Genomic DNA, 27,579 nt, shown 5'->3' on the forward strand with positions numbered 1-27,579 from the left:
GCCATCTGCCGCGGCAGGATTCAAACCTGGGATTCCCCAGAGCTGGCTTAATAGGGTCACTCGGCCATCGCTCCTTCAATCCCCCTACGATGGCACGTGACCTCACTGGTGCCTCCGCAGGTGGGAGGAGCAGGTGAATCCCTTCGGGCACCTACAGCAGGTGAATGGCCTCTCTCCAGTGTGGACCCGCTGGTGGGTCAGCAGTGCAGCTGACTGAGTGAACCCCCTCCCGCACATGGGGCCTGTGAATGGCTTCTCTCCCTTGTGGACCTACTCGTGCGTCTGCAGTTGGCTGATCCGACTGAACCCCTTCCTGCACACTGAGCAGGTGAATGGCCTCTCCCCGGTGTGAATGCATCTGTGGGTTTCCAGCAGGAATGGGGAAGGGAATCCCTTCCCACAGTCCCCACATTTCCAATGTGCCAAGCCCCCAAACTGAAGGAATACACAAGGAAAATACCCTTAAGAGAAAAAAAAGTAGCTGAGCACCTTTGGGCACTCTGCTCCCTCCCTGGATTCACTCCAGTTGCTACAAGTGAACAATGTTTCATCCACCCCCATCTCCCCCTCCCACTCCCTGTCTCACTCCCGGAGGATGGTATATGGAAAGCGGGTGACATTGCTTTGCTCCCAGATGTTGCCCAGAGGGAGAGAATTTCACTCTGAAACTAACAGGGATGACGTCAACAATGGAGGGCGGGCCGGACAGCTGCCCTGCAGTTGAGGCACGTGTGGAGGGGAGGACACTTTGCAAATTCCCACTCTCCTCCAAGTCAAGCAGTTTGAGTTCAAGCAAAGCAATGGCTTTAATTTTATGTTAGAAAACCTCCTCTGTGCCATGGGAACGCTTCTACCATGGGAAATTCAGGGCTACAGATTCATAACAACAGGAGGAGTAGGCCAATTAGGCCAAATCCTCCAACCCTGGCAACATCGTTGTAAGTCTTTTCTGAACCCTTTCCAGTTTCACACCATCTTTCCGATAGGAAGCAGACCAAAATTACATGCAATATCCAAAAAGTGGCCAGACAAATGTTCTGTACAGTGGCAACATGAGCTCTCAATGACTTTACTCGATACTCTGAACAATAAAGCAAAGCATAACAAACGCCTACTTCACCATCCTATCTGTATGCGATTCTACTTTTAAGGAGCTATCAACCTGCACTCCAAGGTCTCTTTGTTCAGCAACACTGCCGAGGACCTTACCATTAAGTGTAAAAGACCTATTCTGATTTGCTTTTCCAAAATGCAGCACCCCACATTTCTCTAAATTAACCTCAATCTGCCACTCAGCTCATTGGCCCATCTGATCAAAATCCCGTTGTAATCTGAGGTAATCTTCTTTGCATTCACTACACCTCCAATTTTGTCATCTACAAACTCGGTAACTATACCTACAATGTTTAGATCCAAATCATTTGTATAAATGACAAAAGGTAGTGGACCCAGCACCGATCTTTATTACACACAACTGGTCACAGGCCTCCAGTTTGAAAAGCAACCCTCCATCACCACCCTCTGTCTTCTGCCTTCGAGCCAGTTCTGTATCCAAATGGCTAGTTCTCCCTGTATTCCATGAGATCATACCTTTGCTCACACGTCTCCCATGAGGAACCTTGTTGAATGCCTTCCTGAAGTTAATATAGATCACGTCCACCGCTCTGCCTTCATCAATCCACTTTCTTACTTAGTCATAGAGATGTAGAGCAGGGAAACAGACCCTTCGGTCCAACCCGTCCATGCCGACCTGATATCCCAACCCAATCTAGCCCCACCTGCCAGCACCCAGCCCATATTCCCCCAAATCCTTCCTATTCATTTGCCCATCCAAATGCTTCTTAAATGTTGCAATTGTACCAACCTCCACCACTTCCTATGGCAGCTCATTCCATACACGTACCACCCTCTGCGTGAAAACGTTGCCCCTTAGATCCCTTTTATATCTTTCCTCTCTCACCCTAAACCTATGCCCTCTAGTCCTGGACTCCACCACCCCAGGGAAAAGACTTTGTCTATTTATCCTATCCATGCCCCTCATAATTATGTAAACCTTTATAAGGTCACCCCTCAGCCTCCGACGCTCCGGGGAAAACAACCCTAGCCTGTTCAGCCTCTCCCCATAGCTCAAATCCTCCAACCCCGGCAAGATCCTTGTGAATCCTTTCACGTTTCACACCATCTTTCCGATAGGAAGGAGACCAGAATTGCACACAATATTCCAACAGTGGCCTAACCAATGTCCTGTACAGCCGCAGCATGATCTCCCAACTCCTGTACTCAATACTCTGACCAATAAAGGAAAGCATACCAAACACCTTCTTCACGATCCTATATACCTTTGACTCCACTTTCAAGGAGCTCGGAACCTGCACTCTGAGGTCTCTTTGTTCAGTAACACTCTCTATGACCGAACCATTAAGTGTATAAGTTCTGCTAAGATTTGCTTTCCCAAAATGCAGCACCTCGCATTTATCTGAATCAAACTCCTTCTTCAATCAACTCAATCAAGTTTGTGAGACATGATTTCCCACGGACAAAGCCATGCTGACTATCGCTAATCAATTCTTGCTTTTCCAAATGCATGTAAATCCTATCTCCCAGGATTCTCTCCAACAACTTGTCACCCACGGATGTTAGGCTTACTGGTCTTGCATTCCCTGGCTTTTCCTTACCACTTTCTTAAATAGTGGCACCACGTTAGCCACCCTCCAGTCCTCCGGCACCTCACCTGTGACTATCGATAATACAAATATCTCAGCAGGATGTCCAGCAATGGTTTCCCTAGCTTCCCACAGAGTTCTAGGGTACACCTGATCAGGTCCTGGCATGTATCCACTTTTATGCATTTCAAGACCTCCTCCTCTGTGATGTGGACATTTTCCAACATGTCACCATCCATTTCCCCACATTCTATATCTTCCATGCCCTTCTCCACGGTAAACACTGATGCAAAATATTCGTTCAGCATCTCCTCCATCTACTGCAGCTCCACACATAAGCCGCTTTGCTGACCTTTGAGGGGCCCTATTCTCTCCCTTTTTACCTTTTGTCCTTAATGTATTTTTAAAAACAGTTTGGATTCTCCTTAACTCTATTTGCCAAACCTATCTCATGCCCTCTTTTTGCCCTCATGATTTCTCTCTTAAGTATGCTCGTACTGCCTTTACATTCTTAGGATTCACTCGATCCCTCTGTCTATACCTGACATATGCTTCCTTGTTTTTCTTTACCAAAATCTCATTTTCTCCAGTCATCCAGCATTCCCTACACCTACTAGCCTTTCTTTTCACCCTAACTGGAATATTCTGTGTCTGGACTCTTGTTATCTCATATCTGAAGGCTTCCCATTTTCCAGCAACCTGCGAACATTTGCCCCCAATCAGCTTTTGAAAGATCTTGCCGAATACCTGAATCTTCCTCCAATTTGGAACTACAACCTTTAGATCTGATATATTATTTTCAATCACTATTTTAATGTTAACAGGATTGGGGTTGTTGGCCCTTATGTTTTACACCCTCTCCAGTAGGTACATCCACATTGTGAATTAGAAAATTTCATTGTACACACTTAACAAATTCTTCTATTTGGCAGATAGGTAAATGGGCAGGAGTTATACCTTGGTTCCACTCTTCCTTCATTCCCATCAACCCTACCCCCATTCCCACCCCAATAGTCCAACGGCACTTTCCCCTGCAACTACCGAATGTGTGACACCAGCCCATTTACCTATTCCCTCCTCACTATCCAAGGGCCCAAACTTACCTTCCAGGTGAAGCGGCACTTTACCCGCACTACCCACAACCCAGTCTACTGCATTTGCTGCTCACAATGTGGTCTCGTCTACATTGGTTGAGTGCTTCGCAGAACATCTACGTTCTGTCCGCAAAAAAGACCATGAGCTTCCAGTTTCCTGCCAATTCCACACCCCACCCTGTTCGCTGGCCAACATCTCTGTCTCAGGTTTGCTGTATTGTCCCAGCGAAGCTCAGCACCAGCAGAACGAAGAGCACCGAATATTGCACTTGGGGACCATACATCCCTCCAGTCCCAATATCGAATTCAATAATTCTAGGGCCTGAACTCCATAGTATCCTCGTCCCTACCACACACACTAAGCCTTGTTATCACATAGTCTGTCATTACACACTACCTATTCTTAGCCACGAACAGTCTCCATTCACCCTTCCACGCAGATCGTTATCAACTCCCTTTCCTGTCCAACAGTTCTTCCCTCGCTTTGGGCTCTGTCCTGGTCTATCATTTCCTGCGTCCGCCTTCCTCCCACAATATCTCCTGCATATAAACCGACAATTTCCCAATCACCATCAGTTCTTTTTATTGTTTCTGATATACAGCATCCACAGTTCTTTCAGCTTTTTATTGAGAGAGAGTTGCAAATTGTTTCGAGAGACAGAGAGAGAGAGAGGGGAGAGACAGACCAGACATGAACTGTTGATGTCCGTTGTTACACATAACGTAAAATCATTGCAGTGCGATCACTTCCTTTAATCATGAATAGAGACCCGTAACTCTCTGCGAGCTTGTGGCGCAATGGTAGCGCGTCTGACTCACGTGTTCAAGTCACGTCAGGCTCAGGGTTTCAAACCAAGGAAGGAGTGCATTTACTTCTTTCCGGAAACTTTCGATCACACACGTGAAGCTTTGCTGTCAGTTTGATTTGTGAACACTGTGTCAGGGAGGTGGTGTGCCCATTGTTTGGGTAAATGCTCAGCTCCCCGCAATGTGAGAAGTAAAACACAAACTGTTGATCACGGGATTTAAACACAGCCGCTTCGTTCAGTTATACCGATACTTCCACAACATAATCTAGAGATTCCCAGCTTTGTGTTTCAATCTATCAGGAGGTCCCAGCGCATCCTGTTATAGCAGAGTGACAGCGGGTTCAGATAGAAGTGTTTCCCACCAACGGCAAATCCTTTTCTCTCACTGGACACAGTTAAAATTATCTTTATTCAACAGGAGGAGCGGAAACTACAGTCGGGCATCCCCTCTCCAAATTAACGGTGAGCCTGAATTTTATAAACGGTGTCAGTAAAATCCAGTGGCGGACACTGATTTGGTTCAACCTTTTTTTTTCCCAAGTGTAATTCACCGAGAGGATGCTGCTGTGTGAAACAGCGTGGGGAATTACTGCAGGGCCTCCTGCACATGGGACACACCGCAACTGATGTGTTTCACCTTCACCAGTTTATTCCTATCTCGGAGAAGAGAGGTTTGATGATTCGGATCATAACAGGCCGACAGAGAACACGAGAAGAGCACTCAGACCTTCACAAGCTTGTCACCACAGCTGGGTCATCGTGGCCCGTGTATCAGTATGGGATAGTGAGCTGCATCTACTGACTGGAAGCACAGCAAATTGGAGTGCTGGTGGGACTAATACACAGGAGAAAACGGCTTCGACCTATCAACTGGAGAGGCTCCCAATGCGCAACTCCGCTCAACTCAACTGAATAACTGTAAACAAATTACTCCGTGATTCAAAGGAATACTCGGTTTTGAATCTGCATTGTGGCATGTACCTTCGAGAATGATGTCAAAACACCTTCATTGCTGTGATGGAGTATCCTGGTGGGCAGAATATATCCGTTGTCAAATTTCCTACGTTCTGTTGGCCCAACTCCGATTTCACTCAGAATCACGAAATGTGGGACAGCGCAGACTGAGGCCATGCAGTCCACCATAGCTCTGCTGGCTCAACACAATATGTAAATAAGTGTCTCATTCTGTCGACTTCTCCCTGTAAATCTGCACATTGTTACATTGAACATGCCCACCGAATTCCCTTTTGTGTCCATTGAATCTACCTCTTTGTCACTGTCAGACAGCGACTTACTGACCCCACTCCCTGTGCGAAAACGGTCTTCCTAATGTCACTTTTACTTATTTTCCTGATGATTTTAAATCTCTGCCAAATCATTCTCGATCCTTTCAGGCCTGGGAGCATTTTCACTGCATTATTTCCTCTGTCTAAAACCCTCATGACGTGGAAACTTCAATCAGACCAGCTTTCAGCCCTCTGTTCTCCAACGAGAGCTGCCCCAAACCTTCCAATCTCCCTTCATTGCTGACATTCCTCAGAACGGTACCTGTTCAGCGCTGTCTGCAATCACTTCACTTCCCCGCTTCCTGAAGTATCACCCTCAGAATTGAGCGTAATACAGGTGGAGGATTCATTCAGACTCGGATTGCGCGGACGAAAAATCTGCAATACTTGTTTTCACTTTGAACAAGTGTTTCCCTTCGCCGTGTTCACTGCAATGGCAGCTCTGCGCCGTCCCTAATTCAGGCAGTCCGCTCTTATTTAATTAAGCGGCTTTTTGAGAAAATTCATCAGGTATTTTTGCTCAGGTCAATTTAAGGAATGATGGTTCGCCTGGGATTGGAACCCGGGAATTCTCACACGGCTGCATATGCTCGAAGACCCAAAGCTAGAATCATATCCCAGACTAACGAGCCACCAGCCATGGGTGCAGCCACCTCCGGAAGCAGCTGAGACTTGCTCAGTACGAAATACTTTGTACATTGCTCCCAGAATTGCAAGTAGGGAAGAGTTTCAAGAACATCTGCTTCTCAATCTGTCTCCCTGCTCCCAGGATGCTGCTGTTTGTCCCGTCCCCAGGGACCGGGCTCTCTCCACTGGTGGATAATTGAACCATTTCGTTTCTACTTGCAAGCTGTGCTGGTGGAAGGCAGAGCCCATTCACTCTTCTGCTCTCTCACACTATTACGTGAGGCAGGAGAAGTCAGTTACAGTCATGCGTAGGAAATGGGCAACTTTGAACTTGTTCCAAAGGTCCTGTTAACGGAGAGATAGAAAGATGCTGTGCTGTCGGGACAGAGAGAAATGGACACTGGAGACTCTTCCCTCAGGTAAATTGATATGGGTACATTTTTGTGCAGCCTGCTTGGTGTTCAGAATTTGTCTTAACACAACAATCCTGCAGGAAGTCTTTTATTACACCGTTGGTTTCTTTACTGTAGGAAATGGACTAAAACAGCAAGTCATGTGTTTCAACTTCACCGGTTCATTGCCATCTGAGAGCAGAGGTTTCACACGAGATCAGGACACACCGACAGAGAACAGGACAAGACAACTCAGAGCTCCACAAGGGTGCCAGCGCAACTGTGTAAATTTGACTTGTGGATCGATGTGATATATTGAGCTCAGATACCCGAAGTTTTGGGAAACAAATGACATGGCAAGGAAAAGAACAGGGCGCCGTTATACGGGAAAGCTACTAAAGACATTAAGTGAGTCGGAGAAAATGGTTTCGCTTCTGGGTTATGATCCCAGCATGCACCCGTTGTGCCATTCTCCTGCATTGCACGGTAGCTTTTCCAGAGAAGTATTCAGCTTTCCATCTGGCGTGCGACTTGCATGTTCGAGAATGTCATCAAAAGATCTTCACTGCTGTAGTGTCATGTGCTGTTGTGCAGACATGTCGCTGATATGCAAATATAAACTCAGAGAACAATGTACACTAGAGACTCTGAGCCAGCTGAAACTTGCTCAGTGTGAAATACACTCCACATTGCTCCAAGAATTGCAAGCAGCAAAGTGTTTCCAGAACATCTGCTTGTCATGCTGTCCCCGGGGCGCTGATGTTTGTCTCATCCCCAGGAACTGGGCTACCTCCACTGGCGGATAATTAAACCAATTTGTTTCTACTTGTCCGCTTTTCTGGAGGGAGGGAAGAGTCCATTCGCTCTTCTGCTTTTTAACTCCCAATCCCTTGGGGTGAGAGGTATCACTTACACTTTGTGGGCGGCACGGTGGCACAGTGGTTAGCACTGCTGCCTCACAGCGCCAGAGACCTGGCTTAAATTCCCGCCTCAGGCGACTGACTGTGTGGAGTTTGCAGGTTCTCCCCGTGTCTGCGTGGGTTTCCTCCGGGTGCTCCGGTTTCTTCCCACAGTCCAAAGATGTGCAGGTCAGGTGAATTGGCCATGCTAAATTCCCCGTTGTGTTAGGTAAGGGGTAAATGTAGGGGTATGGGTGAGTTGGACTTCGGCGGGTCAGTGTGGACTTGTTGGGCCGAAGGGCCTGTTTCCACACTGTAAGTAATCTAATGAGTGGGAAGTGAGTAACTTTGATTGTGAATTTCCTCCAAACGTCTGTTATCGGAGAGATAGAAAGATGCTGTGCTGGCGGGGCAGAGAGAAATGGACACCGAGGACTCTTCCCTCAAATAGATTCATATGAGTACATTGTTGTGCAGTCTGCTTGGTGTTCAAAATTCGTCTTCACGCAGCAATCTTACAGAAAATCTTTCGCAAAGTGGGCATCGCTTTCATCGCTGCGACCGCGCAGCAGTTAACATCTGAGCCCCAAGTGTCCCAGATGAAGAGAATCCGAGTGAAACCTTCACTCACTGAAAGTCATCCCCACGGCCCTGAGCTGCGGGACTGCAGGCAGTCCAACACGGAAGGGACGGTTAAATGAACCATTGTCGCTCCCTCAGCCTCTCTGTCCCATTGACAGGCAGCGGGGCGGCATAAACACGTACCATCGTTCTCCCGCCGACAGAGGCGGTCCAGCCCATCGTGTCCACGGCGACTCTCTGCCACTTGTCTCTTTCTGAGGTGATTCACAATCAGTGATATCTGTCCGAATACTAAGGGACTGTGTCTGAATGGTGACAGTTACTGACATGCTGATCATGTTGCCATTCACGTACGAACCGGCGTGGCGAATTACTGCAGGGAAGGCAGGAAACCACAAGGCATGCGTTTCAGCTTTATCAGCTGACAACAGAGTGACCAGTGACAAGCAATGCCCTCCTCAACATAGGGGACAGAGAACAGGAGAAGGGCCTGAAATCCCCCATATCCTTGACCCCTACCACACACATACGAGCCCCTTGTTATCACATAGTCTGCTACGACACACTACTTATTGTTAGCCACGAACGCTCTCCATTAACAGTTATTCACCCTCCCAAACGGATCGTTATTCACTCCTTTGTCCCTCCTATTGTTCTCTCTCTGAGCTGGCGGGAAAGAGAGCAATGTACACTGGAGACTCTGAGCCAGCTGAAACTTGCTCAGTGTGAAATACATTCTACTTTGCTCCAAGAATTGCAAGCAGCAAAGAGTTTCCAGAACATCTGCTTGTCATTCACGTCGGAACCGGCGTGGCGAATTACTGCAGGGAAGGCACGAAACCGCAAGGCATGCGTTTCAACTTTATCAGCTCATTGGCATCTCAGAGAAGTGGTTTTGCGGTTCAGTTCATAGGAAACCAACGAAGAACAGGAGAAGACCACTCAGACCTCCAAAAGCCCGTCACTTGAACGGTGTGAGTTTCGCCATACTATATGGTATGATACGGGGCATTCAGACAGTCAGGAAGTCTTTTGAAAGGCAAGATGCCAAACGGAGTCCCATCGCAAAGGCAAGTCGCTCAAGGAGACAGTGAACAATAGCAGAGGATGGTTTCGATCCATCGACCTCTGGGTTATGGGCCCAGCACGCTCCCGCTGCGCCACTCTGCTCTTATGCACAGTTCCGTTTTCCACAGGTCCCTTTAGCCTTTCGTCTGACGAGACTGTTGTCAAAGATCTCCACTGCTGTCGTCTTATATGGTGTTGCGCAGACGTATGGAGGCTGTGTAAATATAAACTTTTTCTAACTTCCCACATTCTGTTGGTCGAACTGTGATTTCACTCTGAATAGACGCCATGCGGCCCACCTTCGCTCTGCTGGGTCGACACAGTAAGTAAACGTGGGTCTCTATTCGTATCATTCTCTTGCCTTCTCCATGTAATTCTGCACATTGTTACTTTAAACATGACCACCGAATTCCCGTTTGCGTCTCATGAATCTGCCTCTTTGTCAGTGTCAGTTAGGGATTTACTGACCCCAATCACTCCCTGTACGAAAGCGTTCTCCCTAATGTCACTTTTGGTTCTTTTCCTCATGACTTTAAATCTCCGCCGAATCGTTGCCGATCCTTTCAGGCGTGGGAGCATTTTGACTACATTACTTTCTCTGTCTCGACTTCGCGTAACTTGGAAAGCTTCAATGGGGCCAGATTTCAAACTTCGGATCTCCGAAGAGAGCTATCCCAAATTTCCAATCCACCCTCATCGCTGACATCCCTCAAACACCGCAACCTCCAATCATTACACTTCGCTGCTTTCTGTCCCATTGGTTCTCCAGGGAGCCCAACCTCGTTTAACGAACGTACTTTTTGAGAAAATGGAAGAGGCACTTTTGCACAAGGCATAAACCGCGGGCTCGTCCGGGATTTGAACCCGGGACCTCTCGCAAATCTACGTCGACGAAGACCCAAAGCGAGAATCATACCCCTAGACCAACGAGCCAGACAGCAAGCGCGCTTCCACCCCACCCCCCGCTCTACCTCTTGAACCAGCTGAGTCTTGCTCAGAGTGAAGTATACTTGACATTGAACAGGCTGGGGCTGTTTTCTCTGCAACGTCGGAGGCTGAAGGGTGACTTTATGGAGGTTTACAAAATTATGAGGGGCATGGATAGGATAAATAGGCAAAGTCTTTTCCCTGGGGTCGGGGAGTCAAGAACTAGAGGGCATAGATTTAGGGTGAGAGGGGAAAGATATAAAAGAGACCTAAGCGGCAACATTTTCACGCAGAGGGTAGTGCGTGCATGGAATGAGCTGCCAGAGAAAGTGGCGGAGGCTGGTACAAATGCAACATTTAAGTGGCGTTTGGATGGATATATGAATAGGAAGGGTTTGGAGGTATATGGGCCGGGTGCTGGCAGGTGGGACTAGATTGGGGTGGGATATCTGGTCGGCATGGACGGGTTGGACCGAAGGGTCTGTTTCCATGCTGTACATCTCTATGACTCTATGAACAGCTGCTTCTCATTCTGTCTCTGAGCTGCCGTTTGCCCGTCCCCAGGAACAGGGCCCTCTCTACTGGCAGAAAATTAAACCGTTTTCTTTCTAAACTTTTCTCTGACACCGGACTGACCAGTGACAAGCATTACCCTCCTCAACATAGGGTACAGAGAACAGGAGAAGACCCCGCAGACCTCCACGAGTGTGTCATCTCAACTGTGCATTTTGGGCCAGTATATCAATGTGAAATATTTACGTCGAAGATTTTTGGAAAGCAGATGAGAAGGCGAGGTGCACAACAAGCTGCTAAAGACAACATTGAGTGAATAGGAAAGATGGTTTCCCTTCTGGGTTATGCTCCCATCACGCACCGGCAGACATATCACCCACAAGCAAATATTAACTCTGTCTAAATTGCCACATTCTGTTTTTGCGAACCGTGATTTCACTCAGAAGCACAATTTACTCGCTCCCTCCTGAATATCCTTCCAGACTCGAACATACCTTCCAGGTGAAGCAGCACTTCACCTGCACATTTGCCGCAACCTAGTCTCCTGCATTCGCCGCTCATAGTGTCGTGTCCCCAACCGAGCATGAAGTATAATCTGGATGACTGCTTCGCAGAACACCTCGGTTCTGCCCGCAAAAAACGGACCTGAGCTTCTGCTTTCCTGCCACTTTAACACGCCACCCTGTTCCCTGGCCAAAATCTCTGTCTCAGGCTTGCAGCAGTGCTCCAGCAAAGCTCAGCTCCAGATGGAAGAACAACGCCTCATATTCCACTTCAAAACCCTACAGCCCTCCGGTCTTCAAGATCGAGTTGCACGATTTTAGGGCCTGAAATCCCCCATATCCTTGACCCCTACCACACACATACGAGTCCCTTGTTATCACATAGTCTGCTACGACACACTACTTATTGTTAGCCACGAACGCTCTCCATTAACAGTTATTCACCCTCCCACACGGATCGTTATTCACTCCTTTGTCCCTCCTATTGTTCTCTCTCTGAGCTGGCGGGAAAGAGAGCAATGTACACTGGAGACTCTGAGCCAGCTGAAACTTGCTCAGTGTGAAATACATTCTACTTTGCTCCAAGAATTGCAAGCAGCAAAGAGTTTCCAGAACATCTGCTTGTCATTCACGTCGGAACCGGCGTGGCGAATTACTGCAGGGAAGGCACGAAACCGCAAGGCATGCGTTTCAACTTTATCAGCTCATTGGCATCTCAGAGAAGTGGTTTTGCGGTTCAGTTCATAGGAAACCAACGAAGAACAGGAGAAGACCACTCAGACCTCCAAAAGCCCGTCACTTGAACGGTGTGAGTTTCGCCATACTATATGGTATGATACGGGGCATTCAGACAGTCAGGAAGTCTTTTGAAAGGCAAGATGCCAAACGGACTCCCATCGCAAAGGCAAGTCGCTCAAGGAGACAGTGAACAATAGCAGAGGATGGTTTCGATCCATCGACCTCTGGGTTATGGGCCCAGCACGCTCCCGCTGCGCCACTCTGCTCTTTTGGACAGTTCCGTTTTCCACAGGTCCCTTTAGCCTTTCGTCTAACGAGACTGTTGTCAAAGATCTCCACTGCTGTCGTCTTATATGGTGTTGCGCAGACGTATGGAGGCTGTGTAAATATAAACTTTTTCTAACTTCCCACATTCTGTTGGTCGAACTGTGATTTCACTCTGAATAGACGCCATGCGGCCCACCTTCGCTCTGCTGGGTCGACACAGTAAGTAAACGTGGGTCTCTATTCGTATCATTCTCTTGCCTTCTCCATGTAATTCTGCACATTGTTACTTTAAACATGACCACCGAATTCCCGTTTGCGTCTCATGAATCTGCCTCTTTGTCAGTGTCAGTTAGGGATTTACTGACCCCAATCACTCCCTGTACGAAAGCGTTCTCCCTAATGTCACTTTTGGTTCTTTTCCTCATGACTTTAAATCTCCGCCGAATCGTTGCCGATCCTTTCAGGCGTGGGAGCATTTTGACTGCATTACTTTCTCTGTCTCGACTTCGCGTAACTTGGAAAGCTTCAATGGGGCCAGATTTCAAACTTCGGATCTCCGAAGAGAGCTATCCCAAATTTCCAATCCACCCTCATCGCTGACATCCCTCAAACACCGCAACCTCCAATCATTACACTTCGCTGCTTTCTGTCCCATTGGTTCTCCAGGGAGCCCAACCTCGTTTAACGAACGTACTTTTTGAGAAAATGGAAGAGGCACTTTTGCACAAGGCATAAACCGCGGGCTCGTCCGGGATTTGAACCCGGGACCTCTCGCAAATCTACGTCGACGAAGACCCAAAGCGAGAATCATACCCCTAGACCAACGAGCCAGACAGCAAGCGCGCTTCCACCCCACCCCCCGCTCTACCTCTTGAACCAGCTGAGTCTTGCTCAGAGTGAAGTATAGTTGACATTGAACAGGCTGGGGCTGTTTTCTCTGCAACGTCGGAGGCTGAAGGGTGACTTTATGGAGGTTTACAAAATTATGAGGGGCATGGATAGGATAAATAGGCAAAGTCTTTTCCCTGGGGTCGGGGAGTCAAGAACTAGAGGGCATAGATTTAGGGTGAGAGGGGAAAGATATAAAAGAGACCTAAGCGGCAACATTTTCACGCAGAGGGTAGTGGGTGCATGGAATGAGCTGCCAGAGAAAGTGGCGGAGGCTGGTACAAATGCAACATTTAAGTGGCGTTTGGATGGATATATGAATAGGAAGGGTTTGGAGGTATATGGGCCGGGTGCTGGCAGGTGGGACTAGATTGGGGTGGGATATCTGGTCGGCATGGACGGGTTGGACCGAAGGGTCTGTTTCCATGCTGTACATCTCTATGACTCTATGAACAGCTGCTTCTCATTCTGTCTCTGAGCTGCTGTTTGCCCGTCCCCAGGAACAGGGCCCTCTCTACTGGCAGAAAATTAAACCGTTTTCTTTCTAAACTTTTCTCTGACACCGGACTGACCAGTGACAAGCATTACCCTCCTCAACATAGGGTACAGAGAACAGGAGAAGACCCCGCAGACCTCCACGAGTGTGTCATCTCAACTGTGCATTTTGGGCCAGTATATCAATGTGAAATATTTACGTCGAAGATGTTTGGAAAGCAGATGAGAAGGCGAGGTGCACAACAAGCTGCTAAAGACAACATTGAGTGAATAGGAAAGATGGTTTCCCTTCTGGGTTATGCTCCCATCACGCACCGGCAGACATATCACCCACAAGCAAATATTAACTCTGTCTAAATTGCCACATTCTGTTTTTGCGAACCGTGATTTCACTCAGAAGCACAATTTACTCGCTCCCTCCTGAATATCCTTCCAGACTCGAACATACCTTCCAGGTGAAGCAGCACTTCACCTGCACATTTGCCGCAACCTAGTCTCCTGCATTCGCCGCTCATAGTGTCGTGTCCCCAACCGAGCATGAAGTATAATCTGGATGACTGCTTCGCAGAACACCTCGGTTCTGCCCGCAAAAAACGGACCTGAGCTTCTGCTTTCCTGCCACTTTAACACGCCACCCTGTTCCCTGGCCAAAATCTCTGTCTCAGGCTTGCAGCAGTGCTCCAGCAAAGCTCAGCTCCAGATGGAAGAACAACGCCTCATATTCCACTTCAAAACCCTACAGCCCTCCGGTCTTCAAGATCGAGTTGCACGATTTTAGGGCCTGAAATCCCCCATATCCTTGACCCCTACCACACACATACGAGTCCCTTGTTATCACATAGTCTGCTACGACACACTACTTATTGTTAGCCACGAACGCTCTCCATTAACAGTTATTCACCCTCCCACACGGATCGTTATTCACTCCTTTGTCCCTCCTATTGTTCTCTCTCTGAGCTGGCGGGAAAGAGAGCAATGTACACTGGAGACTCTGAGCCAGCTGAAACTTGCTCAGTGTGAAATACATTCTACTTTGCTCCAAGAATTGCAAGCAGCAAAGAGTTTCCAGAACATCTGCTTGTCATTCACGTCGGAACCGGCGTGGCGAATTACTGCAGGGAAGGCACGAAACCGCAAGGCATGCGTTTCAACTTTATCAGCTCATTGGCATCTCAGAGAAGTGGTTTTGCGGTTCAGTTCATAGGAAACCAACGAAGAACAGGAGAAGACCACTCAGACCTCCAAAAGCCCGTCACTTGAACGGTGTGAGTTTCGCCATACTATATGGTATGATACGGGGCATTCAGACAGTCAGGAAGTCTTTTGAAAGGCAAGATGCCAAACGGAGTCCCATCGCTCAAGGAGACAGTGAACAATAGCAGAGGATGGTTTCGATCCATCGACCTCTGGGTTATGGGCCCAGCACGCTCCCGCTGCGCCACTCTGCTCTTATGCACAGTTCCGTTTTCCACAGGTCCCTTTAGCCTTTCGTCTGACGAGACTGTTGTCAAAGATCTCCACTGCTGTCGTCTTATATGGTGTTGCGCAGACGTATGGAGGCTGTGTAAATATAAACTTTTTCTAACTTCCCACATTCTGTTGGTCGAACTGTGATTTCACTCTGAATAGACGCCATGCGGCCCACCTTCGCTCTGCTGGGTCGACACAGTAAGTAAACGTGGGTCTCTATTCGTATCATTCTCTTGCCTTCTCCATGTAATTCTGCACATTGTTACTTTAAACATGACCACCGAATTCCCGTTTGCGTCTCATGAATCTGCCTCTTTGTCAGTGTCAGTTAGGGATTTACTGACCCCAATCACTCCCTGTACGAAAGCGTTCTCCCTAATGTCACTTTTGGTTCTTTTCCTCATGACTTTAAATCTCCGCCGAATCGTTGCCGATCCTTTCAGGCGTGGGAGCATTTTGACTACATTACTTTCTCTGTCTCGACTTCGCGTAACTTGGAAAGCTTCAATGGGGCCAGATTTCAAACTTCGGATCTCCGAAGAGAGCTATCCCAAATTTCCAATCCACCCTCATCGCTGACATCCCTCAAACACCGCAACCTCCAATCATTACACTCCGCTGCTTTCTGTCCCATTGGTTCTCCAGGGAGCCCAACCTCGTTTAACGAACGTACTTTTTGAGAAAATGGAAGAGGCACTTTTGCACAAGGCATAAACCGCGGGCTCGTCCGGGATTTGAACCCGGGACCTCTCGCAAATCTACGTCGACGAAGACCCAAAGCGAGAATCATACCCCTAGACCAACGAGCCAGACAGCAAGCGCGCTTCCACCCCACCCCCCGCTCTACCTCTTGAACCAGCTGAGTCTTGCTCAGAGTGAAGTATAGTTGACATTGAACAGGCTGGGGCTGTTTTCTCTGCAACGTCGGAGGCTGAAGGGTGACTTTATGGAGGTTGACAAAATTATGAGGGGCATGGATAGGATAAATAGGCAAAGTCTTTTCCCTGGGGTCGGGGAGTCAAGAACTAGAGGGCATAGATTTAGGGTGAGAGGGGAAAGATATAAAAGAGACCTAAGCGGCAACATTTTCACGCAGAGGGTAGTGCGTGCATGGAATGAGCTGCCAGAGAAAGTGGCGGAGGCTGGTACAAATGCAACATTTAAGTGGCGTTTGGATGGATATATGAATAGGAAGGGTTTGGAGGTATATGGGCCGGGTGCTGGCAGGTGGGACTAGATTGGGGTGGGATATCTGGTCGGCATGGACGGGTTGGACCGAAGGGTCTGTTTCCATGCTGTACATCTCTATGACTCTATGAACAGCTGCTTCTCATTCTGTCTCTGAGCTGCCGTTTGCCCGTCCCCAGGAACAGGGCCCTCTCTACTGGCAGAAAATTAAACCGTTTTCTTTCTAAACTTTTCTCTGACACCGGACTGACCAGTGACAAGCATTACCCTCCTCAACATAGGGTACAGAGAACAGGAGAAGACCCCGCAGACCTCCACGAGTGTGTCATCTCAACTGTGCATTTTGGGCCAGTATATCAATGTGAAATATTTACGTCGAAGATTTTTGGAAAGCAGATGAGAAGGCGAGGTGCACAACAAGCTGCTAAAGACAACATTGAGTGAATAGGAAAGATGGTTTCCCTTCTGGGTTATGCTCCCATCACGCACCGGCAGACATATCACCCACAAGCAAATATTAACTCTGTCTAAATTGCCACATTCTGTTTTTGCGAACCGTGATTTCACTCAGAAGCACAATTTACCCGCTCCCTCCTGAATATCCTTCCAGACTCGAACATACCTTCCAGGTGAAGCAGCACTTCACCTGCACATTTGCCGCAACCTAGTCTCCTGCATTCGCCGCTCATAGTGTCGTGTCCCCAACCGAGCATGAAGTATAATCTGGATGACTGCTTCGCAGAACACCTCGGTTCTGCCCGCAAAAAACGGACCTGAGCTTCTGCTTTCCTGCCACTTTAACACGCCACCCTGTTCCCTGGCCAAAATCTCTGTCTCAGGCTTGCAGCAGTGCTCCAGCAAAGCTCAGCTCCAGATGGAAGAACAACGCCTCATATTCCACTTCAAAACCCTACAGCCCTCCGGTCTTCAAGATCGAGTTGCACGATTTTAGGGCCTGAAATCCCCCATATCCTTGACCCCTACCACACACATACGAGTCCCTTGTTATCACATAGTCTGCTACGACACACTACTTATTGTTAGCCACGAACGCTCTCCATTAACAGTTATTCACCCTCCCACACGGATCGTTATTCACTCCTTTGTCCCTCCTATTGTTCTCTCTCTGAGCTGGCGGGAAAGAGAGCAATGTACACTGGAGACTCTGAGCCAGCTGAAACTTGCTCAGTGTGAAATACATTCTACTTTGCTCCAAGAATTGCAAGCAGCAAAGAGTTTCCAGAACATCTGCTTGTCATTCACGTCGGAACCGGCGTGGCGAATTACTGCAGGGAAGGCACGAAACCGCAAGGCATGCGTTTCAACTTTATCAGCTCATTGGCATCTCAGAGAAGTGGTTTTGCGGTTCAGTTCATAGGAAACCAACGAAGAACAGGAGAAGACCACTCAAACCTCCAAAAGCCCGTCACTTGAACGGTGTGAGTTTCGCCATACTATATGGTATGATACGGGGCATTCAGACAGTCAGGAAGTCTTTTGAAAGGCAAGATGCCAAACGGAGTCCCATCGCTCAAGGAGACAGTGAACAATAGCAGAGGATGGTTTCGATCCATCGACCTCTGGGTTATGGGCCCAGCACGCTCCCGCTGCGCCACTCTGCTCTTATGCACAGTTCCGTTTTCCACAGGTCCCTTTAGCCTTTCGTCTGACGAGACTGTTGTCAAAGATCTCCACTGCTGTCGTCTTATATGGTGTTGCGCAGACGTATGGAGGCTGTGTAAATATAAACTTTTTCTAACTTCCCACATTCTGTTGGTCGAACTGTGATTTCACTCTGAATAGACGCCATGCGGCCCACCTTCGCTCTGCTGGGTCGACACAGTAAGTAAACGTGGGTCTCTATTCGTATCATTCTCTTGCCTTCTCCATGTAATTCTGCACATTGTTACTTTAAACATGACCACCGAATTCCCGTTTGCGTCTCATGAATCTGCCTCTTTGTCAGTGTCAGTTAGGGATTTACTGACCCCAATCACTCCCTGTACGAAAGCGTTCTCCCTAATGTCACTTTTGGTTCTTTTCCTCATGACTTTAAATCTCCGCCGAATCGTTGCCGATCCTTTCAGGCGTGGGAGCATTTTGACTACATTACTTTCTCTGTCTCGACTTCGCGTAACTTGGAAAGCTTCAATGGGGCCAGATTTCAAACTTCGGATCTCCGAAGAGAGCTATCCCAAATTTCCAATCCACCCTCATCGCTGACATCCCTCAAACACCGCAACCTCCAATCATTACACTTCGCTGCTTTCTGTCCCATTGGTTCTCCAGGGAGCCCAACCTCGTTTAACGAACGTACTTTTTGAGAAAATGGAAGAGGCACTTTTGCACAAGGCATAAACCGCGGGCTCGTCCGGGATTTGAACCCGGGACCTCTCGCAAATCTACGTCGACGAAGACCCAAAGCGAGAATCACACCCCTAGACCAACGAGCCAGACAGCAAGCGCGCTTCCACCCCACCCCCCGCTCTACCTCTTGAACCAGCTGAGTCTTGCTCAGAGTGAAGTATAGTTGACATTGAACAGGCTGGGGCTGTTTTCTCTGCAACGTCGGAGGCTGAAGGGTGACTTTATGGAGGTTGACAAAATTATGAGGGGCATGGATAGGATAAATAGGCAAAGTCTTTTCCCTGGGGTCGGGGAGTCAAGAACTAGAGGGCATAGATTTAGGGTGAGAGGGGAAAGATATAAAAGAGACCTAAGCGGCAACATTTTCACGCAGAGGGTAGTGCGTGCATGGAATGAGCTGCCAGAGAAAGTGGCGGAGGCTGGTACAAATGCAACATTTAAGTGGCGTTTGGATGGATATATGAATAGGAAGGGTTTGGAGGTATATGGGCCGGGTGCTGGCAGGTGGGACTAGATTGGGGTGGGATATCTGGTCGGCATGGACGGGTTGGACCGAAGGGTCTGTTTCCATGCTGTACATCTCTATGACTCTATGAACAGCTGCTTCTCATTCTGTCTCTGAGCTGCCGTTTGCCCGTCCCCAGGAACAGGGCCCTCTCTACTGGCAGAAAATTAAACCGTTTTCTTTCTAAACTTTTCTCTGACACCGGACTGACCAGTGACAAGCATTACCCTCCTCAACATAGGGTACAGAGAACAGGAGAAGACCCCGCAGACCTCCACGAGTGTGTCATCTCAACTGTGCATTTTGGGCCAGTATATCAATGTGAAATATTTACGTCGAAGATTTTTGGAAAGCAGATGAGAAGGCGAGGTGCACAACAAGCTGCTAAAGACAACATTGAGTGAATAGGAAAGATGGTTTCCCTTCTGGGTTATGCTCCCATCACGCACCGGCAGACATATCACCCACAAGCAAATATTAACTCTGTCTAAATTGCCACATTCTGTTTTTGCGAACCGTGATTTCACTCAGAAGCACAATTTACTCGCTCCCTCCTGAATATCCTTCCAGACTCGAACATACCTTCCAGGTGAAGCAGCACTTCACCTGCACATTTGCCGCAACCTAGTCTCCTGCATTCGCCGCTCATAGTGTCGTGTCCCCAACCGAGCATGAAGTATAATCTGGATGACTGCTTCGCAGAACACCTCGGTTCTGCCCGCAAAAAACGGACCTGAGCTTCTGCTTTCCTGCCACTTTAACACGCCACCCTGTTCCCTGGCCAAAATCTCTGTCTCAGGCTTGCAGCAGTGCTCCAGCAAAGCTCAGCTCCAGATGGAAGAACAACGCCTCATATTCCACTTCAAAACCCTACAGCCCTCCGGTCTTCAAGATCGAGTTGCACGATTTTAGGGCCTGAAATCCCCCATATCCTTGACCCCTACCACACACATACGAGTCCCTTGTTATCACATAGTCTGCTACGACACACTACTTATTGTTAGCCACGAACGCTCTCCATTAACAGTTATTCACCCTCCCACACGGATCGTTATTCACTCCTTTGTCCCTCCTATTGTTCTCTCTCTGAGCTGGCGGGAAAGAGAGCAATGTACACTGGAGACTCTGAGCCAGCTGAAACTTGCTCAGTGTGAAATACATTCTACTTTGCTCCAAGAATTGCAAGCAGCAAAGAGTTTCCAGAACATCTGCTTGTCATTCACGTCGGAACCGGCGTGGCGAATTACTGCAGGGAAGGCACGAAACCGCAAGGCATGCGTTTCAACTTTATCAGCTCATTGGCATCTCAGAGAAGTGGTTTTGCGGTTCAGTTCATAGGAAACCACCGAAGAACAGGAGAAGACCACTCAGACCTCCAAAAGCCCGTCACTTGAACGGTGTGAGTTTCGCCATACTATATGGTATGATACGGGGCATTCAGACAGTCAGGAAGTCTTTTGAAAGGCAAGATGCCAAACGGAGTCCCATCGCAAAGGCAAGTCGCTCAAGGAGACAGTGAACAATAGCAGAGGATGGTTTCGATCCATCGACCTCTGGGTTATGGGCCCAGCACGCTCCCGCTGCGCCACTCTGCTCTTATGCACAGTTCCGTTTTCCACAGGTCCCTTTAGCCTTTCGTCTGACGAGACTGTTGTCAAAGATCTCCACTGCTGTCGTCTTATATGGTGTTGCGCAGACGTATGGAGGCTGTGTAAATATAAACTTTTTCTAACTTCCCACATTCTGTTGGTCGAACTGTGATTTCACTCTGAATAGACGCCATGCGGCCCACCTTCGCTCTGCTGGGTCGACACAGTAAGTAAACGTGGGTCTCTATTCGTATCATTCTCTTGCCTTCTCCATGTAATTCTGCACATTGTTACTTTAAACATGACCACCGAATTCCCGTTTGCGTCTCATGAATCTGCCTCTTTGTCAGTGTCAGTTAGGGATTTACTGACCCCAATCACTCCCTGTACGAAAGCGTTCTCCCTAATGTCACTTTTGGTTCTTTTCCTCATGACTTTAAATCTCCGCCGAATCGTTGCCGATCCTTTCAGGCGTGGGAGCATTTTGACTACATTACTTTCTCTGTCTCGACTTCGCGTAACTTGGAAAGCTTCAATGGGGCCAGATTTCAAACTTCGGATCTCCGAAGAGAGCTATCCCAAATTTCCAATCCACCCTCATCGTTGACATCCCTCAAACACCGCAACCTCCAATCATTACACTTCGCTGCTTTCTGTCCCATTGGTTCTCCAGGGAGCCCAACCTCGTTTAACGAACGTACTTTTTGAGAAAATGGAAGAGGCACTTTTGCACAAGGCATAAACCGCGGGCTCGTCCGGGATTTGAACCCGGGACCTCTCGCAAATCTACGTCGACGAAGACCCAAAGCGAGAATCATACCCCTAGACCAACGAGCCAGACAGCAAGCGCGCTTCCACCCCACCCCCCGCTCTACCTCTTGAACCAGCTGAGTCTTGCTCAGAGTGAAGTATAGTTGACATTGAACAGGCTGGGGCTGTTTTCTCTGCAACGTCGGAGGCTGAAGGGTGACTTTATGGAGGTTTACAAAATTATGAGGGGCATGGATAGGATAAATAGGCAAAGTCTTTTCCCTGGGGCCGGGGAGTCAAGAACTAGAGGGCATAGATTTAGGGTGAGAGGGGAAAGATATAAAAGAGACCTAAGCGGCAACATTTTCACGCAGAGGGTAGTGCGTGCATGGAATGAGCTGCCAGAGAAAGTGGCGGAGGCTGGTACAAATGCAACATTTAAGTGGCGTTTGGATGGATATATGAATAGGAAGGGTTTGGAGGTATATGGGCCGGGTGCTGGCAGGTGGGACTAGATTGGGGTGGGATATCTGGTCGGCATGGACGGGTTGGACCGAAGGGTCTGTTTCCATGCTGTACATCTCTATGACTCTATGAACAGCTGCTTCTCATTCTGTCTCTGAGCTGCCGTTTGCCCGTCCCCAGGAACAGGGCCCTCTCTACTGGCAGAAAATTAAACCGTTTTCTTTCTAAACTTTTCTCTGACACCGGACTGACCAGTGACAAGCATTACCCTCCTCAACATAGGGTACAGAGAACAGGAGAAGACCCCGCAGACCTCCACGAGTGTGTCATCTCAACTGTGCATTTTGGGCCAGTATATCAATGTGAAATATTTACGTCGAAGATTTTTGGAAAGCAGATGAGAAGGCGAGGTGCACAACAAGCTGCTAAAGACAACATTGAGTGAATAGGAAAGATGGTTTCCCTTCTGGGTTATGCTCCCATCACGCACCGGCAGACATATCACCCACAAGCAAATATTAACTCTGTCTAAATTGCCACATTCTGTTTTTGCGAACCGTGATTTCACTCAGAAGCACAATTTACTCGCTCCCTCCTGAATATCCTTCCAGACTCGAACATACCTTCCAGGTGAAGCAGCACTTCACCTGCACATTTGCCGCAACCTAGTCTCCTGCATTCGCCGCTCATAGTGTCGTGTCCCCAACCGAGCATGAAGTATAATCTGGATGACTGCTTCGCAGAACACCTCGGTTCTGCCCGCAAAAAACGGACCTGAGCTTCTGCTTTCCTGCCACTTTAACACGCCACCCTGTTCCCTGGCCAAAATCTCTGTCTCAGGCTTGCAGCAGTGCTCCAGCAAAGCTCAGCTCCAGATGGAAGAACAACGCCTCATATTCCACTTCAAAACCCTACAGCCCTCCGGTCTTCAAGATCGAGTTGCACGATTTTAGGGCCTGAAATCCCCCATATCCTTGACCCCTACCACACACATACGAGTCCCTTGTTATCACATAGTCTGCTACGACACACTACTTATTGTTAGCCACGAACGCTCTCCATTAACAGTTATTCACCCTCCCACACGGATCGTTATTCACTCCTTTGTCCCTCCTATTGTTCTCTCTGAGCTGGCGGGAAAGAGAGCAATGTACACTGGAGACTCTGAGCCAGCTGAAACTTGCTCAGTGTGAAATACATTCCACTTTGCTCCAAGAATTGCAAGCAGCAAAGAGTTTCCAGGACATCTGCTTGTCATTCACGTCGGAACCGGCGTGGCGAATTACTGCAGGGAAGGCACGAAACCGCAAGGCATGCGTTTCAACTTTATCAGCTCATTGGCATCTCAGAGAAGTGGTTTTGCGGTTCAGTTCATAGGAAACCACCGAAGAACAGGAGAAGACCACTCAGACCTCCAAAAGCCCGTCACTTGAACGGTGTGAGTTTCGCCATACTATATGGTATGATACGGGGCATTCAGACAGTCAGGAAGTCTTTTGAAAGGCAAGATGCCAAACGGAGTCCCATCGCAAAGGCAAGTCGCTCAAGGAGACAGTGAACAATAGCAGAGGATGGTTTCGATCCATCGACCTCTGGGTTATGGGCCCAGCACGCTCCCGCTGCGCCACTCTGCTCTTATGCACAGTTCCGTTTTCCACAGGTCCCTTTAGCCTTTCGTCTGACGAGACTGTTGTCAAAGATCTCCACTGCTGTCGTCTTATATGGTGTTGCGCAGACGTATGGAGGCTGTGTAAATATAAACTTTTTCTAACTTCCCACATTCTGTTGGTCGAACTGTGATTTCACTCTGAATAGACGCCATGCGGCCCACCTTCGCTCTGCTGGGTCGACACAGTAAGTAAACGTGGGTCTCTATTCGTATCATTCTCTTGCCTTCTCCATGTAATTCTGCACATTGTTACTTTAAACATGACCACCGAATTCCCGTTTGCGTCTCATGAATCTGCCTCTTTGTCAGTGTCAGTTAGGGATTTACTGACCCCAATCACTCCCTGTACGAAAGCGTTCTCCCTAATGTCACTTTTGGTTCTTTTCCTCATGACTTTAAATCTCCGCCGAATCGTTGCCGATCCTTTCAGGCGTGGGAGCATTTTGACTACATTACTTTCTCTGTCTCGACTTCGCGTAACTTGGAAAGCTTCAATGGGGCCAGATTTCAAACTTCGGATCTCCGAAGAGAGCTATCCCAAATTTCCAATCCACCCTCATCGCTGACATCCCTCAAACACCGCAACCTCCAATCATTACACTTCGCTGCTTTCTGTCCCATTGGTTCTCCAGGGAGCCCAACCTCGTTTAACGAACGTACTTTTTGAGAAAATGGAAGAGGCACTTTTGCACAAGGCATAAACCGCGGGCTCGTCCGGGATTTGAACCCGGGACCTCTCGCAAATCTACGTCGACGAAGACCCAAAGCGAGAATCATACCCCTAGACCAACGAGCCAGACAGCAAGCGCGCTTCCACCCCACCCCCCGCTCTACCTCTTGAACCAGCTGAGTCTTGCTCAGAGTGAAGTATAGTTGACATTGAACAGGCTGGGGCTGTTTTCTCTGCAACGTCGGAGGCTGAAGGGTGACTTTATGGAGGTTTACAAAATTATGAGGGGCATGGATAGGATAAATAGGCAAAGTCTTTTCCCTGGGGTCGGGGAGTCAAGAACTAGAGGGCATAGATTTAGGGTGAGAGGGGAAAGATATAAAAGAGACCTAAGCGGCAACATTTTCACGCAGAGGGTAGTGCGTGCATGGAATGAGCTGCCAGAGAAAGTGGCGGAGGCTGGTACAAATGCAACATTTAAGTGGCGTTTGGATGGATATATGAATAGGAAGGGTTTGGAGGTATATGGGCCGGGTGCTGGCAGGTGGGACTAGATTGGGGTGGGATATCTGGTCGGCATGGACGGGTTGGACCGAAGGGTCTGTTTCCATGCTGTACATCTCTATGACTCTATGAACAGCTGCTTCTCATTCTGTCTCTGAGCTGCCGTTTGCCCGTCCCCAGGAACAGGGCCCTCTCTACTGGCAGAAAATTAAACCGTTTTCTTTCTAAACTTTTCTCTGACACCGGACTGACCAGTGACAAGCATTACCCTCCTCAACATAGGGTACAGAGAACAGGAGAAGACCCCGCAGACCTCCACGAGTGTGTCATCTCAACTGTGCATTTTGGGCCAGTATATCAATGTGAAATATTTACGTCGAAGATTTTTGGAAAGCAGATGAGAAGGCGAGGTGCACAACAAGCTGCTAAAGACAACATTGAGTGAATAGGAAAGATGGTTTCCCTTCTGGGTTATGCTTCCATCACGCACCGGCAGACATATCACCCACAAGCAAATATTAACTCTGTCTAAATTGCCACATTCTGTTTTTGCGAACCGTGATTTCACTCAGAAGCACAATTTACCCGCTCCCTCCTGAATATCCTTCCAGACTCGAACATACCTTCCAGGTGAAGCAGCACTTCACCTGCACATTTGCCGCAACCTAGTCTCCTGCATTCGCCGCTCATAGTGTCGTGTCCCCAACCGAGCATGAAGTATAATCTGGATGACTGCTTCGCAGAACACCTCGGTTCTGCCCGCAAAAAACGGACCTGAGCTTCTGCTTTCCTGCCACTTTAACACGCCACCCTGTTCCCTGGCCAAAATCTCTGTCTCAGGCTTGCAGCAGTGCTCCAGCAAAGCTCAGCTCCAGATGGAAGAACAACGCCTCATATTCCACTTCAAAACCCTACAGCCCTCCGGTCTTCAAGATCGAGTTGCACGATTTTAGGGCCTGAAATCCCCCATATCCTTGACCCCTACCACACACATACGAGTCCCTTGTTATCACATAGTCTGCTACGACACACTACTTATTGTTAGCCACGAACGCTCTCCATTAACAGTTATTCACCCTCCCACACGGATCGTTATTCACTCCTTTGTCCCTCCTATTGTTCTCTCTCTGAGCTGGCGGGAAAGAGAGCAATGTACACTGGAGACTCTGAGCCAGCTGAAACTTGCTCAGTGTGAAATACATTCTACTTTGCTCCAAGAATTGCAAGCAGCAAAGAGTTTCCAGAACATCTGCTTGTCATTCACGTCGGAACCGGCGTGGCGAATTACTGCAGGGAAGGCACGAAACCGCAAGGCATGCGTTTCAACTTTATCAGCTCATTGGCATCTCAGAGAAGTGGTTTTGCGGTTCAGTTCATAGGAAACCAACGAAGAACAGGAGAAGACCACTCAGACCTCCAAAAGCCCGTCACTTGAACGGTGTGAGTTTCGCCATACTATATGGTATGATACGGGGCATTCAGACAGTCAGGAAGTCTTTTGAAAGGCAAGATGCCAAACGGAGTCCCATCGCTCAAGGAGACAGTGAACAATAGCAGAGGATGGTTTCGATCCATCGACCGCTGGGTTATGGGCCCAGCACGCTCCCGCTGCGCCACTCTGCTCTTATGCACAGTTCCGTTTTCCACAGGTCCCTTTAGCCTTTCGTCTGACGAGACTGTTGTCAAAGATCTCCACTGCTGTCGTCTTATATGGTGTTGCGCAGACGTATGGAGGCTGTGTAAATATAAACTTTTTCTAACTTCCCACATTCTGTTGGTCGAACTGTGATTTCACTCTGAATAGACGCCATGCGGCCCACCTTCGCTCTGCTGGGTCGACACAGTAAGTAAACGTGGGTCTCTATTCGTATCATTCTCTTGCCTTCTCCATGTAATTCTGCACATTGTTACTTTAAACATGACCACCGAATTCCCGTTTGCGTCTCATGAATCTGCCTCTTTGTCAGTGTCAGTTAGGGATTTACTGACCCCAATCACTCCCTGTACGAAAGCGTTCTCCCTAATGTCACTTTTGGTTCTTTTCCTCATGACTTTAAATCTCCGCCGAATCGTTGCCGATCCTTTCAGGCGTGGGAGCATTTTGACTACATTACTTTCTCTGTCTCGACTTCGCGTAACTTGGAAAGCTTCAATGGGGCCAGATTTCAAACTTCGGATCTCCGAAGAGAGCTATCCCAAATTTCCAATCCACCCTCATCGCTGACATCCCTCAAACACCGCAACCTCCAATCATTACACTTCGCTGCTTTCTGTCCCATTGGTTCTCCAGGGAGCCCAACCTCGTTTAACGAACGTACTTTTTGAGAAAATGGAAGAGGCACTTTTGCACAAGGCATAAACCGCGGGCTCGTCCGGGATTTGAACCCGGGACCTCTCGCAAATCTACGTCGACGAAGACCCAAAGCGAGAATCATACCCCTAGACCAACGAGCCAGACAGCAAGTGCGCTTCCACCCCACCCCCCGCTCTACCTCTTGAACCAGCTGAGTCTTGCTCAGAGTGAAGTATAGTTGACATTGAACAGGCTGGGGCTGTTTTCTCTGCAACGTCGGAGGCTGAAGGGTGACTTTATGGAGGTTTACAAAATTATGAGGGGCATGGATAGGATAAATAGGCAAAGTCTTTTCCCT

The 27,579-nt window shown here is 48.4% G+C and overlaps 1 protein-coding gene and 6 non-coding genes across 7 annotated transcripts in view; 1 reads left to right on the top strand and 6 right to left on the bottom strand.

Moving 5' to 3' along the window:
• Positions 1–27,579, top strand: part of LOC148144133 (uncharacterized) — a 278,667-nt gene that overhangs the window by 71,751 nt on the left and 179,337 nt on the right.
• Positions 10,264–10,353, bottom strand: trnap-ugg (transfer RNA proline (anticodon UGG)). Its single transcript is given in 2 exon segments — positions 10,264–10,299; positions 10,318–10,353. It is a non-coding gene; the product is annotated as a tRNA-Pro (tRNA).
• Positions 13,109–13,198, bottom strand: trnap-ugg (transfer RNA proline (anticodon UGG)). The gene is given in 2 exon segments: positions 13,109–13,144; positions 13,163–13,198. It is a non-coding gene; the product is annotated as a tRNA-Pro (tRNA).
• trnap-ugg (transfer RNA proline (anticodon UGG)) lies at positions 15,941–16,030 on the bottom strand. Its single transcript is given in 2 exon segments — positions 15,941–15,976; positions 15,995–16,030. It is a non-coding gene; the product is annotated as a tRNA-Pro (tRNA).
• trnap-ugg (transfer RNA proline (anticodon UGG)) lies at positions 21,618–21,707 on the bottom strand. The gene is given in 2 exon segments: positions 21,618–21,653; positions 21,672–21,707. It is a non-coding gene; the product is annotated as a tRNA-Pro (tRNA).
• Positions 24,461–24,550, bottom strand: trnap-ugg (transfer RNA proline (anticodon UGG)). The gene is given in 2 exon segments: positions 24,461–24,496; positions 24,515–24,550. It is a non-coding gene; the product is annotated as a tRNA-Pro (tRNA).
• Positions 27,293–27,382, bottom strand: trnap-ugg (transfer RNA proline (anticodon UGG)). Its single transcript is given in 2 exon segments — positions 27,293–27,328; positions 27,347–27,382. It is a non-coding gene; the product is annotated as a tRNA-Pro (tRNA).

The sequence above is a fragment of the Chiloscyllium plagiosum genome, unplaced genomic scaffold (genome assembly GCF_037043375.1).
Source record: "Chiloscyllium plagiosum isolate Xiang-an unplaced genomic scaffold, Cpla_swu_hap1 HiC_scaffold_27, whole genome shotgun sequence".
Classification (NCBI taxonomy): domain Eukaryota; kingdom Metazoa; phylum Chordata; class Chondrichthyes; order Orectolobiformes; family Hemiscylliidae; genus Chiloscyllium; species Chiloscyllium plagiosum.